At 48.4% G+C, this 14400-nt stretch overlaps 1 protein-coding gene and 1 long non-coding RNA gene across 2 annotated transcripts in view; one reads left to right on the top strand and one right to left on the bottom strand.

The window, feature by feature from the left end:
• AFAP1L2 (actin filament associated protein 1 like 2) overlaps positions 1 to 14400 on the top strand; it is a 147972-nt gene that overhangs the window by 16090 nt on the left and 117482 nt on the right. The gene's annotated exons all lie outside the window — the stretch shown is intronic.
• On the bottom strand, positions 496 to 14372 carry LOC132658417 (uncharacterized). Its single transcript, XR_009598047.1, has 3 exons — positions 14089 to 14372; positions 12031 to 12305; positions 496 to 2032 (listed from the first exon to the last, which is right to left on the bottom strand). It is a non-coding gene; the product is annotated as an uncharacterized LOC132658417 (long non-coding RNA).

Genomic DNA, 14400 nt, shown 5'->3' with positions numbered 1-14400 from the left:
CAACCATCTCATCCTCTGTCGTCCCCTTCTCCTCCTGCCCTCAATCCCTCCCAGCATCACAGTCTTTTCCAATGACTCAACTCTTCGCATGAGGTGGCCAAAGTACTGGAGTTTCAGCTTTAGCATCATTCCTTCCAAAGAAATCCCAGGGTTGATCTCCTTCAGAATGGACTGGCTGGATCTCCTTGCAGTCCAGGGGACTCTCAAGAGTCTTCTCCAACACCACAGTTCAAAAGCATCAATTCTTCGGCACTCTGCCTTCTTCACAGTCCAACTCTCACATCCATACTTGACAAAACCACAAATCAGAAGTTTCCGGGGAATAGGGAAGGGGGAGCGTTAACTATAAAGCAATACAAGGAAATTTTGGGACGTGATGAAATGTTCTGCATCTTAATTGTGGTGACGATTTTGTGACTATGCATTTTTCAAAACTCATGGAACTGCACACCAAAATGTTGACTTTTCTATAAAAATTTGTAAAAAAAAAAACAATTCGAGGCAACACATTTTTATTGCAGTACTAGTGTATTGGGATCTGTGAGATGTTATAAAAGGAATGTGATACATACCCAAACTGGCTTACAGTCTTGCTATAAAATAGGCAGTAGGTGCTGCTATGCTGAGCACTTAAGATAAAATAGTGAGCAAATAGACATTAATCCAGTAACTCGACAAATATAAACTGAGGGGAATGAGTGTGTAAAGAATTAATGGCCTGATTGATTCTAGACCATTTGCAAAGCATTCTTGGGGCCATGCTTCTATTTGAATTGCAACTGGGCTGGATGTGGGCTGCAATGGGGAGGAGGGTGGAAGAGTTGAGAGGAGCATACAGGATGATGGCTGAGTTTCTGGGTTGTGCAACAGGAGAGGTGGTGGAACCTGTAGTGTGCTTTGGAAGAGGAGCAAGTTTGGGGTGGAGAGGAGAGCGTGAGCTCAGCGTATGAACAAGGGCTGAACCGTAAGAGCAACAGCTGAGTAAGGGCATAGCTATGCAGTGCTGTGAAAACACGCATGCATAGAAAGCAGTGTACATGAATATTTACAGCAGCATTATTTATAATAGACCCAAAGTGGAAACAAATCATTGTCAACTGATGAGTTCATAAATAAAATGTGATATAGCCATACAATGGAATGTTACTTGAAAATACAAAGGAACAAGTTCTGATACATACTCTAACATGGATGAACCTCGAAAACATCATGCTAATTGAAAGAATCCAGGCAGAAAAGACAGTGGAATGGAATGTCTTTGGGGATATTAAATAATTCCATTTATTTCCAGAACAAGCAGATCTGTCGATTCAGAAGATAGATGAGTGATTGCCTAATGGTGAGGGAATGGGGAGAATGGGGTGATGACGAACAGCTATAAGATTTCCTCTTAGGGTGATAAAGATGTTCTAAAATCAACTGTGGTGATGGTCATTGTCGTTCAGTCCCTAGCTGTGTCCAACTCTTTGCGACCCCATGAACAGCTGCACCACTCTATTAATGCAGTAAAAAGCATTAAATGGTACACTTTAAATGGGTGATTTGCACAGTATGTCAATTATATCTCAATAAAAATGTTTTTAAAAGGAAGAAATATAATCTGTATTAAGATATTTTTTTGATGTTCTATTTAGAACATTGAAATCTAGTAATCACTTCAATACCCCTCTGTGGGAGGATGATTATATAAATTATGACGTATCAATTACTTGGGATTCAACACAGCAACTAAAAGAAGGGCAGTTAATTTGAAAAAGTGTAAACAGAGTTTTATTTTTATCGTAAAAACCAAAAGCTATATAGTGGAGAAAGATGCAATCGATTTTGGAGAAGAATGAGATTCCACCACGTGTTGACTGGAGATGCAGAAGGATGGGAGATTGGAGAGAGTGGAAATCAAGAGCGAGGGCAGGGTCTTCTCTGGTGGTCCAGTGGCTGAAGACTCCATGCTCCCAGTGCAGCAGGCCCAGGTTCGATCCCTGGTCAGGCAACTAGATCCCACATGTCGCAACTAAGAGTTTGCATGCAACAACTGGAAAAAAAAAAAAAAAGAGCATTGTGTTTCCAGAGCTCTGACATTAGAGGCTCTGAAGTGGCCATGTTAGCTTTATCCCTGGTGGAGGGTGGGCAAGAAGTTTGAGCAGGAAGGATATACGTTTATGGCTTAGGATGAGGGTGTTGAATTGGTTCTATGCACATGAAGGAAAGCACTTGGAGAAAAACTACATTCTAAGCTCTTAGCTCTTTCCTTTACCTCTCTCCTCCATCCTCTCCACTCCAAGACTTAACCCCTAGATAAATGCACCCACAACCCGCTTTTGAACATTCACTCAATAGCAGATATTATGCTCTTTTTTTCTGTGCTTCATCCTGGAGCATCCTTACAACATTGTCTATGAACTAGGTATTATTATTATCCCCATTTTACAGATGATGAATGCCCAGTGTCACACTGATCATCAACGATGGACCTGGGGTAATTCAGTCATGCCAGCCCTTCAGTCTGAAGGACTGAGTCAAGCTATGACCCAGCTCAGGAAAATCTTTTATCATAGCCTCCCAAGTTCTCCCACTTTTCTTTTTTTTTTTTTAATATTTATTTTTACTTATTTATTTAGCTGTGCTGGGTCTTAGTTGTGGCATGCAGGATCTGTGTCTGAACCAGGGATTGAACCCAGACCCCCTGCATTGGGAACACAGTCTTAGCCACTTGGCAGGGGGGAGTTCCAGCTCTCCCAGTCTTACAGCCCTGCTGGAGGTGGCCCATCTATTGGGGAGACCATGGACTCTAAGACACTGAGCACTGTGATGCCCCCACGTGTTGTTTGAATTGTGAGAGTATTTGTGTGTGGGAGGATGTGAATCCTACCAAGAGCCCTGAGGTGGGCGGGGCCTACCCAAGAACCCATCCCCAGGTCATGCACACAGGCAGCTGCATTCTCTCAACAGTCCAAGTTGAGAGACTGGACTCTCGCCGTTATGTGTGTTAACAGGTTACTCTTTTTCTGAGAAAACTGCTCCTCAAGTGCTTTTTTTAAAAAAGAAAAACGATTGTTGTTCCTTGCCATCTGGGACCTGCCTGTTCTTGGCTCCAAACCCCACACCCCAGGCCCTTCTGCTCTGGGACCTTCCGTAAACATTACTTGAATTACACTAGAAATTCTAATCGAGCGACAGAACGAGGTCCCCAGACACCAGCGGATTTTAGTGGCCTGGTTTCAAGTGCTCTGCCCTGGTGGAGCCTCCTCTGTTCCCATCTACATTCTCTCAGTTGTTTCTGCCAGGAGAAACGCTGGCTACCTGAGGCTGTTTCCAAACAAAAGGGAAGTTGGAAGCTCCTGGCTAGGATCCTCCTCTCTCTCTCCACACTGTCTCCTCCTGGCCAGCCTTTTCTTCTCCCTCCCCTCTCTCCTCTGCACCCCCTTCTCTTCTCACTCCCCCAGAGTATTTTGATCCTGAAAGAAAAACAAGTACAACTGTGTGATCCAGTAGGAGCACTGAAGCGAGCTCACTGTAACTCAACGTTCAGAATCCTCAGTAACCAGTTGTGACCCCAGGTGCAGAATGGACTCGCCTTGAAGATTTTGTTCCAGAATTTGTTGTTGTTCATTCAGTCACTGAGTTTTATCCAACTATTTGCAACCCTAGGACTGCAGCACTCCAGGCTTCCCTGTCCTTCACCATCTCCTGGAGTTTGCTCAAATACATGTCCATTGAGTCAGTGATGCCATCTAACCATCTCATCCTCTGTTGCCCCCTTCTCATCTTGCCCTCAATCTTTTCCCACAATCAGGGTCTTTTTCAATGAGTCAGCTCTTCGCATTAGGTAGCCAAAATATTGGAGCTTCAGCATCAGTCGTTCCAATGAGTATTCAGGGTTGATTTCCCTTAGGATTGACTGATTTGATCTCCTTGCTGTCCAAGGGACTCTCAAGAGTCTTCTCTAGAATTTACCAGCATGACATTTTCTAGATGCTTTTATCATGGGCCCATGATAAAATAATAGGCAACCATCAGCAGAGAAAGGGAAGCATCATTTCCTCGGTTTGGTTAACTGTGAGAAAGGAAAGCCTCATGAATGCTTGGCTCCTCCGTTGGTAGTGCTGGACCAGGGCATCCCCATCTGCCCTGTCACAAAGGCAGATTCTCTGGTCCCGCTCCAGATCTTCCGCATCAGATGCTGAATGTTAAGAAGATCCCCAGGTGATTGCTATACATGTTACCATCCAAGAAGCACTCACTTAGTAAATAAGAGTTTTTTTTGCCAGTGAAGGTGGCGTTTCTGGTCCCCTTTGAGGCTATAAATCCCTTTGTGCAGTTTATCATCCAATAAAGCCCCAGGTGCCATGCTTAGTGTCAGACACAGGGAAGTAGAGATGGAGAGCAGAGACCTGAGTGGGTGGGTGAGTGGATGAGTGGTTGACATCTTAGCACCAGTTCTAATCCTTGGCACCAAGCAGGACCCTTCTTCCTGTAGAGGGGTTTCTGAAACCAGCCGCAGCTTTGTTTTCTCTGCCATAGGAGGCATGTGTGCTTAGTTGCACCCGACTCTTTGGACTGTAACCTGCTAGGCTCCTCTGTCCATGGGATTTTTCCAGCAAGAATACTGGAGTGGGTTGCTATTTCCTCCTCCAGGGGATCTTCCCAACCCAGGGGTTGAACCCGCGTCTCCCGTGTCTCCTGCACTGCAGGCAGATTCTTTACCCAATGAGCCATCAGGGAAGCCCACAGGAGGCACGAATGACTCTTCTCATGTGGGGGGAAGACGCCCTCCCTTCCAGCCATCTTGATCATTGTTGCATCTAACACCTGTTGTGAACTTACATCTCAGACGTGGAATTAAGTGCCTTATGTGTATTGTCTATCTCATGGAATCCTCACAGCCAACTTGTGAGGTGAATACAATTTTTATCTTGATTTGACTGAAGGGATAAACTGGCGTACAGAAAAGTTGAGTATGTTGCCCAAGGTCATCAGCTAGAAAGAGGTAGAGGGGAGAGTCTAACCTTGACTCTAGAGCCTATGTTCTGGTGTTTTCACCTTTCTCTAATCATCGCCTCTGTTCATGAGCCTTTAAAAAAAAATTATTTATTTAGTTGTTTGGCTGCATCAGGTCTAAGTTACACTCAGGATATTTAGTTGTGGCATGTGGGATCTTAGTTCCCTGACCAGGGATCACACCCAGGCCCCCTTAGCTACTGGGCCACCAGGGAACTCCCTGTCCAGGAGCCTTTGTAGACATTTTCTCCTAGGTTCTATTTGTGATATTGTGATTTATAACAAGAAGTTTATAGCTGTTTAGAAATTTCTAAAACCCTTGAACTTTCCTAAGTGATAAGCGTGATAAAGGTGTCTTGATATTCATAACAACCCCCTTTCATCACACCCATGTTTATGTTAATGAGGTGATTTTGGAGCGCTCCTAAGGTTGGGGGCAGGTTGCCAAGAGAACCAACCATGTGACTTAAGGGTTAGAACTTTCAGTCCCAACCCCCTGACCCCCATCCCACCCCCCAGGAAGGGGAGAAGGGGATGAAAGTTTGAATCAATCACTAGTGGCCGGTGATTTAATCAATAATACCCATGTAATGAAGACTCCATAACAACCCGAAAGAAAAGGGTTCAGAGAACTTCCAGCTTTCATGAATACCTGGAGATTTGGAGATAGTGATGAGCTGGGAGAGGCATGTAGCTCTGTGCCCTTTCCCCAGACCTTGCCCTTGGCATCTCTTCCATCTGGCCATTCTTGAGCTGTTTCCTTTTATTACAAACTGGTAGTCAAGGCTATGGTTTTCCCAGTAGTTATGTATGGATGTGAGAGTTGGACTGTGAAGAAAGCTGAGCATCGAAGAATTGATGCTATTAAACTGTGGTGTTGAAGAAGACTCTTGAGAGTCCCGTGGACTGCAAGGAGATCCAACCAGTCCATTCTAAAGGAGATCAGTCCTGGGTGTTCTTTGGAAGGAGTGATGCTAAAGCTGAAACTCCAGTACTTTGGCCACCTCATGTGAAGAGTTGACTCACTGGAAAAGACTGATGCTGGGAAGGATTGTGGGCAGGAGAAGGGGACGACAGAGGATGAGATGGCTGGATGGCATCACCGACTCAACGGACGTGAGTTTGAGTGAACTCCAGGAGTTGGTGATGGACAGGGAGGCCTGGTGTGCTGCAGTTCATGGGGTCGCAAAGAGTCGGACATGACTGAGTGACTGAAGTGAACTGAATCTAGGAAGTAAAATGTATTTGAGTTCTATGAGCAACCCTTGCAAATTAACCAAACCTGAAAAGAAAGTCTTGAGCGTCAGCAGTATATAGGCAATTGATCAGAAGCACACGTTATAACCTGAACTTAGGCTTGGCATCAGAAGCTGTGGGGATTAAGGGCAGGGAAGGGCTTGGAGCGCAGTCTCGTAGGACTGAACCCTTAACATTTTGGAGTTGATGCTATCTCCAGGTAGATGGTGTCGGAATTGAGTCGAATCATAGAGTACCCAGCTGATATCAGAGCATTGTTTGGTGGTGTGGGGAAAAGCTCCAAACATGTTTTAATTGGCGGCTGAGATTTTACTTGCCCATGAAATTTTAATGCCATAGTCATACTGTGTATCTGTTTATATGCTGTATGTGTGTGTTTATATACCATGAGATATTTCTTGCCCCTCCCAAGAACAAATTTTTGTCCCCTCAGGGATACAATCACACCTGTGGAAACTGCCTCACTCTTTCATGATGACTTGTGGATGATTCTATGTGCTAGGCTGTACCCAGAGTGAAGAGCCTGGTGTCTGGGGCTCTAGAAAGACTGTCTGAGCAGAACAGGACCAGGGGCCTTGGTCAGCTGTGGCAGCATTTTCCATCCTGGAGGAAATGGGTTCAGACCTGCTTCTACCCTCAGCACAGTGGCTGCTGCAGAAAGAGCCCTGGCCTGGGAATCAGGAGACTCAAGAGTCCAACTCCAGTCTTGCTCTTGTGGCTCCAGGTCAGTCATTCTCTTGGCACATCCCTTATCAAACTTGAGACTGGGGGGACTGAACTCAGTGGATACTTTTAAAGAAAAACCATGCTGTGTGTGTAAGGGTAGGCATATTGGTGAGCTGGCAGCAGCACAGAGGACCTGCTGGGGAAGGCTCCTGGATCAGGGTCACAGAGATGCGCCTGTGCACCCCAGAGAGCCTTCCAATCCCTCCTGCCTACCCCGGGGCTGCTTAGCAGGAGCTCCATCCGTGCATGCCCACGTTATCTTCAATATAAGTGAAATCTTGTTTCTGCAAGGTTGAGGCAATCACTCAGTAACTACTTCCCATTTCCATCCCTTTTACCCTATGTATGAGTGCTCAGTTGCTAAGTCATGTCCAATTTGTGACCCCATGGACTGTAGCCCACCGGCTCTCCTGTCCATGGAATTCTCCAGACAAGAATACTGCAGTGGGTTGCCATCTGCCCACCACCCTCCGCTCAGGGGATCATCCCAACCCAGGGAAGGAACCCACATCCCCTGCACTGGCAGGCAGATTTTTTACCACTGAGCCACCAGGGAAGCCCATAGTTAACAATACCAGGTTTTATATTTTATCCCTTACCCCAGTCAGTGACTTTAGGGCAAAAGACTTAAAATTCCACTCCTTTCATCCAGCCATTGGAAAGGGATCCAAAAAGAGTACACCAAGGAGTGGGAGGAAGAGTAACCAGACAGGTCAGGCTGGAGGGAGTGGGTTCTGAAATGTAGTGATGAGAATTTGAAGCTCAGCCTTGCTAGATGGAGGATTAAGAGGCTGAGCTGTTCTGGCCTGGTGTGGGCCCAGGCAGCCCCAAGAGGCCTTGGGGAGCTGAGCCTGTTGGCAGCACAGTGCTGGGAAAGCACCTATTGCAGACAAGTGGCTGCGGGCTTATGGCAGGGACTGTGGACCCACAGCCAGTCTATAAACCTAGGCACCTGAGGCTTGCCAGTCCTGATCGGCTGGCCATCAAGGGGCTTATACTGAGTTCTTGCTCACAAGATCCTGTAGGTTCTTTGGAGAGCCTAAGACCTAAAAAGAAGGTTGTTGTTTTCTGATATTAAATGAGAAACGGATTTTGGAAGTGGGAAAGTGTTAACAGGATTTCAAGAATCCTTTTAATCCTTCAGTCCTTTCAAAATGTTCTGGGAAGACTTGATGAAGGAGAAAGGCCTCTGGACTGGGTCTAGAAGGACCAGCTGGGGCTCTGCAGAGGGAAGGGAGTTTGGGGAAGGAAGCAGGAAGGACTTTTAGCTTCCAGGCACAAAGGAATGATTCCTCTGCAAGGTGTCCTTATCTGGGGACTCTGAGGAACCTGCAAGGCTGTCAGTTCTGGTCCGGCTGCATTTCTGCCCAAGCCTCATCTGAGAAATGACTATCTTACCAATCACAGAAAGAGTCAGCGAAAAAAAAAAAAAAAGAAGTGAAACCAAGATCAAGACCCTGACCACTACCCAGACACCATAATTCAGGCACATTTCAGGGGTTCCATACAACTTAGGGTGACACAGTGCTGGGACTACCCAGGGAGAAGGGGCAGCTGAGCCCTGAGCACAAGCAGCTGGAAGAAGAGCTCTTGCTGGATGCTGAGACTGGGCGCTGGTGCCACCTGCCAGCTGCTGGTCTGCTTTGGTTGGTGCTGGTGCCTCTCTGGATTCTGGCATCCTGAGTGTTGGATTCTCTGGTGATTCCTGGTTTCAGAACAGCCCTGAAATGTTCTGCATCAATGGACTGGGAATCTGGGCAGAAGTTAGGAGACAGAAGGGCCTGGAGATGGGCCGGGGCAAGCGTTAGGAAAGAAAGCATGGGGAGAGGAAAAGACATAGCAAGGAGGCGTGTGTCCACCCACTCTCCTCGCCTCCATCTACACCCCTTCCTCAAAGCCTTGGCTGTTTGTATTTCTTTGAAAGTGTTAGTCACTCAGTCATGTCCAACTCTTAGTGACCCTGTGGACTGTAGTCTGCCAGGCTCTCTCCACGGAATTTTCCAGGCAAGAATACGAGAGTGGGTTGCCATTTCCCTTCTCCAGGTGATCTTCCTGACCCAGGGATTGAACCCAGGTCTCTTGCATTGTAGGCAGATTCTTTACCCTCTGAGCCACCCAAATATTTGTTGTTATTTACTTATTTTAAATTCTGAAGTATTTCAAACATGCTGGCCAGGAGGGTCAGTCACCTGAATATTGAATAAACACTTCTACTTCAAAATTCTAGGCCTTGGCTTCTTCAAGCGCATCAACAAAACTATGAGTGGGTTGACCTGAGCCAGTGGTCCTCACTGTATAATACAAAATACACTCTTGTAGCAACCACCCAGATTTAAGAAGAAATATTACCTTCATGTCATGTTGACTTGTCTTAAAAAAATAATGAAACCTACTAGGATGGGGATAATTTTTAAAAATGGAAAATAAAAAGTGTTGATGAGGCTGTGGAGAAACGGGAACCCCTATGCCTTGCTGGTGGGAATGTGAAATGGTGGAGCCTCTGCAAAAACATTTTGGGTAGTTCCTCAAAGAGTTAAGCATGGAATTAGCAAATCACCCAGCAGTTATACTCCTAGGTAGTTGGGTCAGAGATGGTGCTCAAATGGGACTGGCTTGGGTCCTGCCAAGTGGTGACCTTGGGCAAGTTCCAAGATCACCATGTGTGAAATAAGGGGAAATGTATATGCTGCCTGGATGGCTGTGAGAATTAAATAGGAAAATTTTATAAAGCTGGGCTTCCCTCCTCATTGCCTTAGCTGGCAATTGCCTCAACACTTTATGATTGAAGAAACCTGTCTGGTGCCGAGAACTGGTTTAGAAATTAGGGGAGAGTCAGCTCTTCTAGCAGATTCCAGACTCTTCCACAACACCCAGAGGCCCTGGTGCACCCCCACCCCTGCTGAACTTGGTGGGAACACCCACCCACTACCTTCCCTCCAGATTGGAGGTACTCAGTTTGGTTTCAGGACTGCCTGCAACAGGACAGCCCATTAGGGATCCTGTGGTCTGTCTGGGGTGGGGATGGTCAGAGCCCTCCGAAGGTTGAGAAGGTGCAGGAAACCAGATCCTCTGATCCTAGAGGCCAGAAATTCAAAGAATTAGAATTTGAATGGGGTGGCTCCTTTATCGAAGTTGCAAAGGGACTAAACACATGGGGTTAAACTGCATCCAGGACTTGGACCTTCTCTGGTGACTCAGACAGTAAAGAATCTCCCTGCAATGTAGGAGAAAGGGAAAGGGAAGTCGCTCAGTCGTGTCCGACTCTTTGCAACCCCATGGACTGTAGCCTACCAGGCTCCTCCGTCCATGAGATTTTCCAGGCAAGAGTACTGGAGTGGGTTGCCATTTCCTTTTCCATGGGATCTTCCCCACCCAGGGATCAAACCCAGGTCTCCTGCATTGTAGGCAGACGCTTTAGCATCTGAGCCACCAGGGAAGTTAAGATAGGAATGTAGGAGACCGGGGTTCAATCCCTGGGTTGGGAAGATCCCCTGGAGAAGGGAATAGCTACCCACTCCAGTATTCTTGCCCGGAAAACCCCATGGACAGAAGAACCTGGTGGGCTACAATCCATAGGGTTATAACAGTTGGACACAATTGAGCCACACACACACACGTGACTTGGAAAGAGGGGAACACAGTGCTGAGCCTTCCAAAGCCCTGATTCCTACTGATGGTTTGAAGCAGTGTTTCGGTTTCATTCTTGAAAAGTGTGGTGAAGTCCCATTTTAAATTCATTCTGCTTACATTTCTGATTGATTTCTGTTTGTCTAGAGGCTCTGAGATTTGCCAAGTCTCCGTGGATAAACTAGAGAAGGATATAAGAAGAGGCAATTAAAGGGCTGGAGCCGGGTGGTGGGGGGGGGAATGGGGAGAGGGAGCAGGCAGGAGAGACATGGAGTCCCCCGCAGCTTTCTGAGAGGATGGTGCCATTACAGGAAGTGCTAACAGAGCCGGCCACCAGAGGACTGGCTGGGCCGAAGCCCTGTTAGAGCTCCGGGATAGCCAGGCAGGGGTGAGACACAGACCAGGGTTTGGAACCAGGAAACCTGAATTTTGAATCTGAGTTCTGAAAGAGATTACCTCACTTGGTGACTTGGGTGAGGCCCCAAAATCCTCTCCATTCATAGGATGGAAATACTTGAATGCTACCTTTTGTACTTAGTGACCTCAGTTAGAGTCAGCCTCACCCCTCTGGGAGGGTCAGCGGTGACAAAGGCCTGACTGAGGAGCGGGGCTGGACCCTGTAACCTACTGGTCCCAGCTGATGGCTGGAGTTGAAATCTGGTCAGGCATGACTAGCCACCAGACTTGAGGCTGGTCTCAAATTGCCAAGCTGCACAACCAGATTCCCCCGGAGAACATGAAAGGAAACCGGGGACCCAGCAATGTCCAATTGTCTCTGGGCACTGTACATGGGAGGGTGGGTGCCATGCCCAGCCATTTGCAAGATGAGGAAAGGGAGGGAGGAGGGAGAACATAAAAAAAGCAAGAGACCCTCTCCCATCCCAACCCAGTTCCCAGTCCCTGCTTCCCGAGGCCCCTGGAACACTATTTCCTTTCCCTTGTTCCCTGAGATGCCCACACTCTTCCTATTTTCTGAACCCCCATGAGCCCAGTCCACCTGGAAGAGTGGCTGAGAGACCTGAAATGATGTACGGGGGTGACTTGGAGAGCTCAGACCTGGGTCCTTAGGCCTACTTGGAGTTGTGGGGGTCCTTCACTTTCTGCTTCCAACACCCCAACTTGCTGACACTTATCTGCATCCGATTCAAGGATGCTCATCTCTCTTCCTGCTTGTCTTCCCCACCCTCACCCCACACTCCCAACCGCAGTCCCTCTGCTACCTGGCCTCTGCTCTCTGCAGCGCCTGGTAGCAGCTGGGACCTAACAGGGGCTTAGCGAATAAATAGCTGAGGACTGACTGACTGACTTTATTTTCTGGGGCTCCAAAACCACTGCAGCCGTGAAATTAAAAGACGCTTGCTCCTTGGAAGAAAAGCTATAACAAACCTAGACAGCATATTAAAAAGCAGAGACATTACTTACTGACAAAGGTCCGTGTAGTCAAATCTGTGTTTTTTCTAGTAGTCATGTTTGGATGTGAGAGTTGAACTGTAAAGAAAGCTGAGTGCTGAATAATTGATGATTTTGAACTGTGCTGCTGGAGAAGACTCTTGAGAGTCCCTTGGACAGCAAGGAGATCCAATCAGTCCATCCTCAAGGAAATCAACCCTGAATATTCATTGGAAGGACTGATGCTGAAGCTCCAATACTTTGGCAACCTCATGCGAAGAACTGGCTCACTGGAAAAGACTCTGACGCTGGGAAAGATTGAAGACAGGGGGAGAAGGGGATGACAGAGGATGAGATGGTTGAATGGCATTACCCACTTGATGGACATGAGTTTGAGCAAGCTCCAGGAGTTGGTGATGGCCCGGGAAGTCTATGGGGTTGCAAAAAGTCAGACACAACTGACCAGTAGGGACACTCGCCCCCTGGCCACCTAAGTTGCTGGAAACCGCAGGGTCTGCCTTGGCCCTTCCATCTCCCTCAAGCCCTGCACTCAGGCACAGAGCCCTGGCCTTGAACTTCTGCCTATTTATGCCCCGGTCCTCTCCTCCAGGTTTCTACCACCCCACTGACTTCTCACCTGGCGGGTGCGACTGCTTCCTACACTCCACCCTCCACTCAGCTGCCCAGGAAATCCCGGACACCTTCACTTTTCAGGGCTGCAATCCTCTTAACTTTCAGATCACTCCGTGTAGAGAGCAGGCCTGTGCCGGCCCCTCTAGCCTCACCTTCTCCGCTCCTGGGGTCTTCCTTTTGGCTTCAGCAGCACGCAACTGTTGGACCCTTAAAGTGGCTCCCCGCTTTCTCCCGGGAAGGCTGTAGTCACTCTGCCCCTCCTGTCACCAAACTAGCTCTAACTCCATCTTTTAAGACTCAGCTCAGTCATTTCCTCTTCTAGAAGGTTTAGGAGGCTTCTCCAGGTGGGATCGGGGCCCTCCACTGGGTTCCCAGAATCTCTTGTGCTTGGGTCTAACCAGAGCCCCTACCTGGCGGGGCCATCATTATTCCCTGATCTGAGGCCTCCCAAGACAGTGACAGACAGCCTGGTACTTCCTCGAGCACTAGGAAAGTTTTGTGGGCATACATCTAGAAGCAGACCACCTGGGCTTCATGTGTGCTGGGCTCTCTTTTGGCTGTGTGACTTTGGGCAAGCTGTTTAACCTCTGTAAGCCTCAATTTCTTTACCTACTTGGTAGAAATAATACTACTCAGATCACAGGCTTATAGGAAAAAATGAAAGGCTATGCATGTACAGCCCTTAGCATCCCATGCCTGGCTTGCGAGGATAGCTCCGTGGATGCTATGGAGAACCTGAGCTGCTAATGGAACTGAGAAAAACGTTACTAAGACTGCTGGGGCAGAAGGTCTCAACACATCAGGGCTAACTCTGCTGTTCCAAGAAAGAATTAGGAAGTCTTTTGGAAAACAGCAGCAGCAGCAGCAACAAAATCTTCCTTAAGTGTTCCTTCGAGGAAGTTGGGGGAGACTTGCTGCAAAACCAGGCGTTCAGCACAAACTGTGATTGAAATGTTAAAGTGAAAATGGAAGTTTAAAGGAAATCATGGGTCTTCCTTGGGGGCCGGTGGGGAGGACATGGGCCTGTTGTTGGAGGGACCAATGATTTAAAAAGGAAGGTAAAAGACGGGAAGTGTGCAGCTTCCCGGCAGCAGTGGTGGAGTTAGAGCCAAGACTGGGCTCCTAGGGAATAGATGCTGCCCCTCGGGGCGGTCGGCGCTTAGCCTGTGCAGGAACCTTGCTCTCCAGGATTTATCTAGGCGGCTCTATAAATTCTAGTCCTGGGAGAACCTGGCACAAGGCGCCCAGGGAACCTGGGCTGGGGGTAGAAGAGAGCAAATAGACGTCTTTGCGATCGGCTACCCAGAAAGACTGCGAGAGAGTAGCAGCAAGTCCTGAAGAACTGGGGACGGACTCGGTTGTCCCCACCTCCCTCCCCATGTCCCACCTCGAGAAATGCCAAAGGCAAAAGTGCGCAGACCCAGGGGTCAACCGGGGTGCGGGGTGTGCTCTAGGTACCTCTCAGCCTCCCGACGCAGACCTCAGTCTCCACCTCCTGGCAGTGGGTTCGCAGCCTGGTGGTTGGAAGAAGAGCTCCCGTAAGCCGCCCGAGCCCGCCCCTCCCGGGGGCCCCCCCCAGCGTTTGGTCAAGCCTCGGAACCGGGACGTGAAGCAGCCGGCGCGGGAGCGGGGCCCCGGGCGCGAGCGGACTCGATAGCTGGCGGTCCTCCGGGGCCGGCCGCGGAGTTCCCCCGCGGGGCCGACGCGCCGGGCGGGGACCGGGTCCGGGGCCCGGGCGCGGCAGCCGCGCCAGGAGGTCCGGGCGTGAGC

The sequence above is a fragment of the Ovis aries genome, chromosome 22 (genome assembly GCF_016772045.2).
Source record: "Ovis aries strain OAR_USU_Benz2616 breed Rambouillet chromosome 22, ARS-UI_Ramb_v3.0, whole genome shotgun sequence".
Taxonomy (NCBI): Eukaryota; Metazoa; Chordata; class Mammalia; order Artiodactyla; family Bovidae; genus Ovis; species Ovis aries.
The sequence above is the reverse complement of the archived record's forward strand: the minus strand, read 5'-3'. Positions and strand labels throughout refer to the sequence as shown.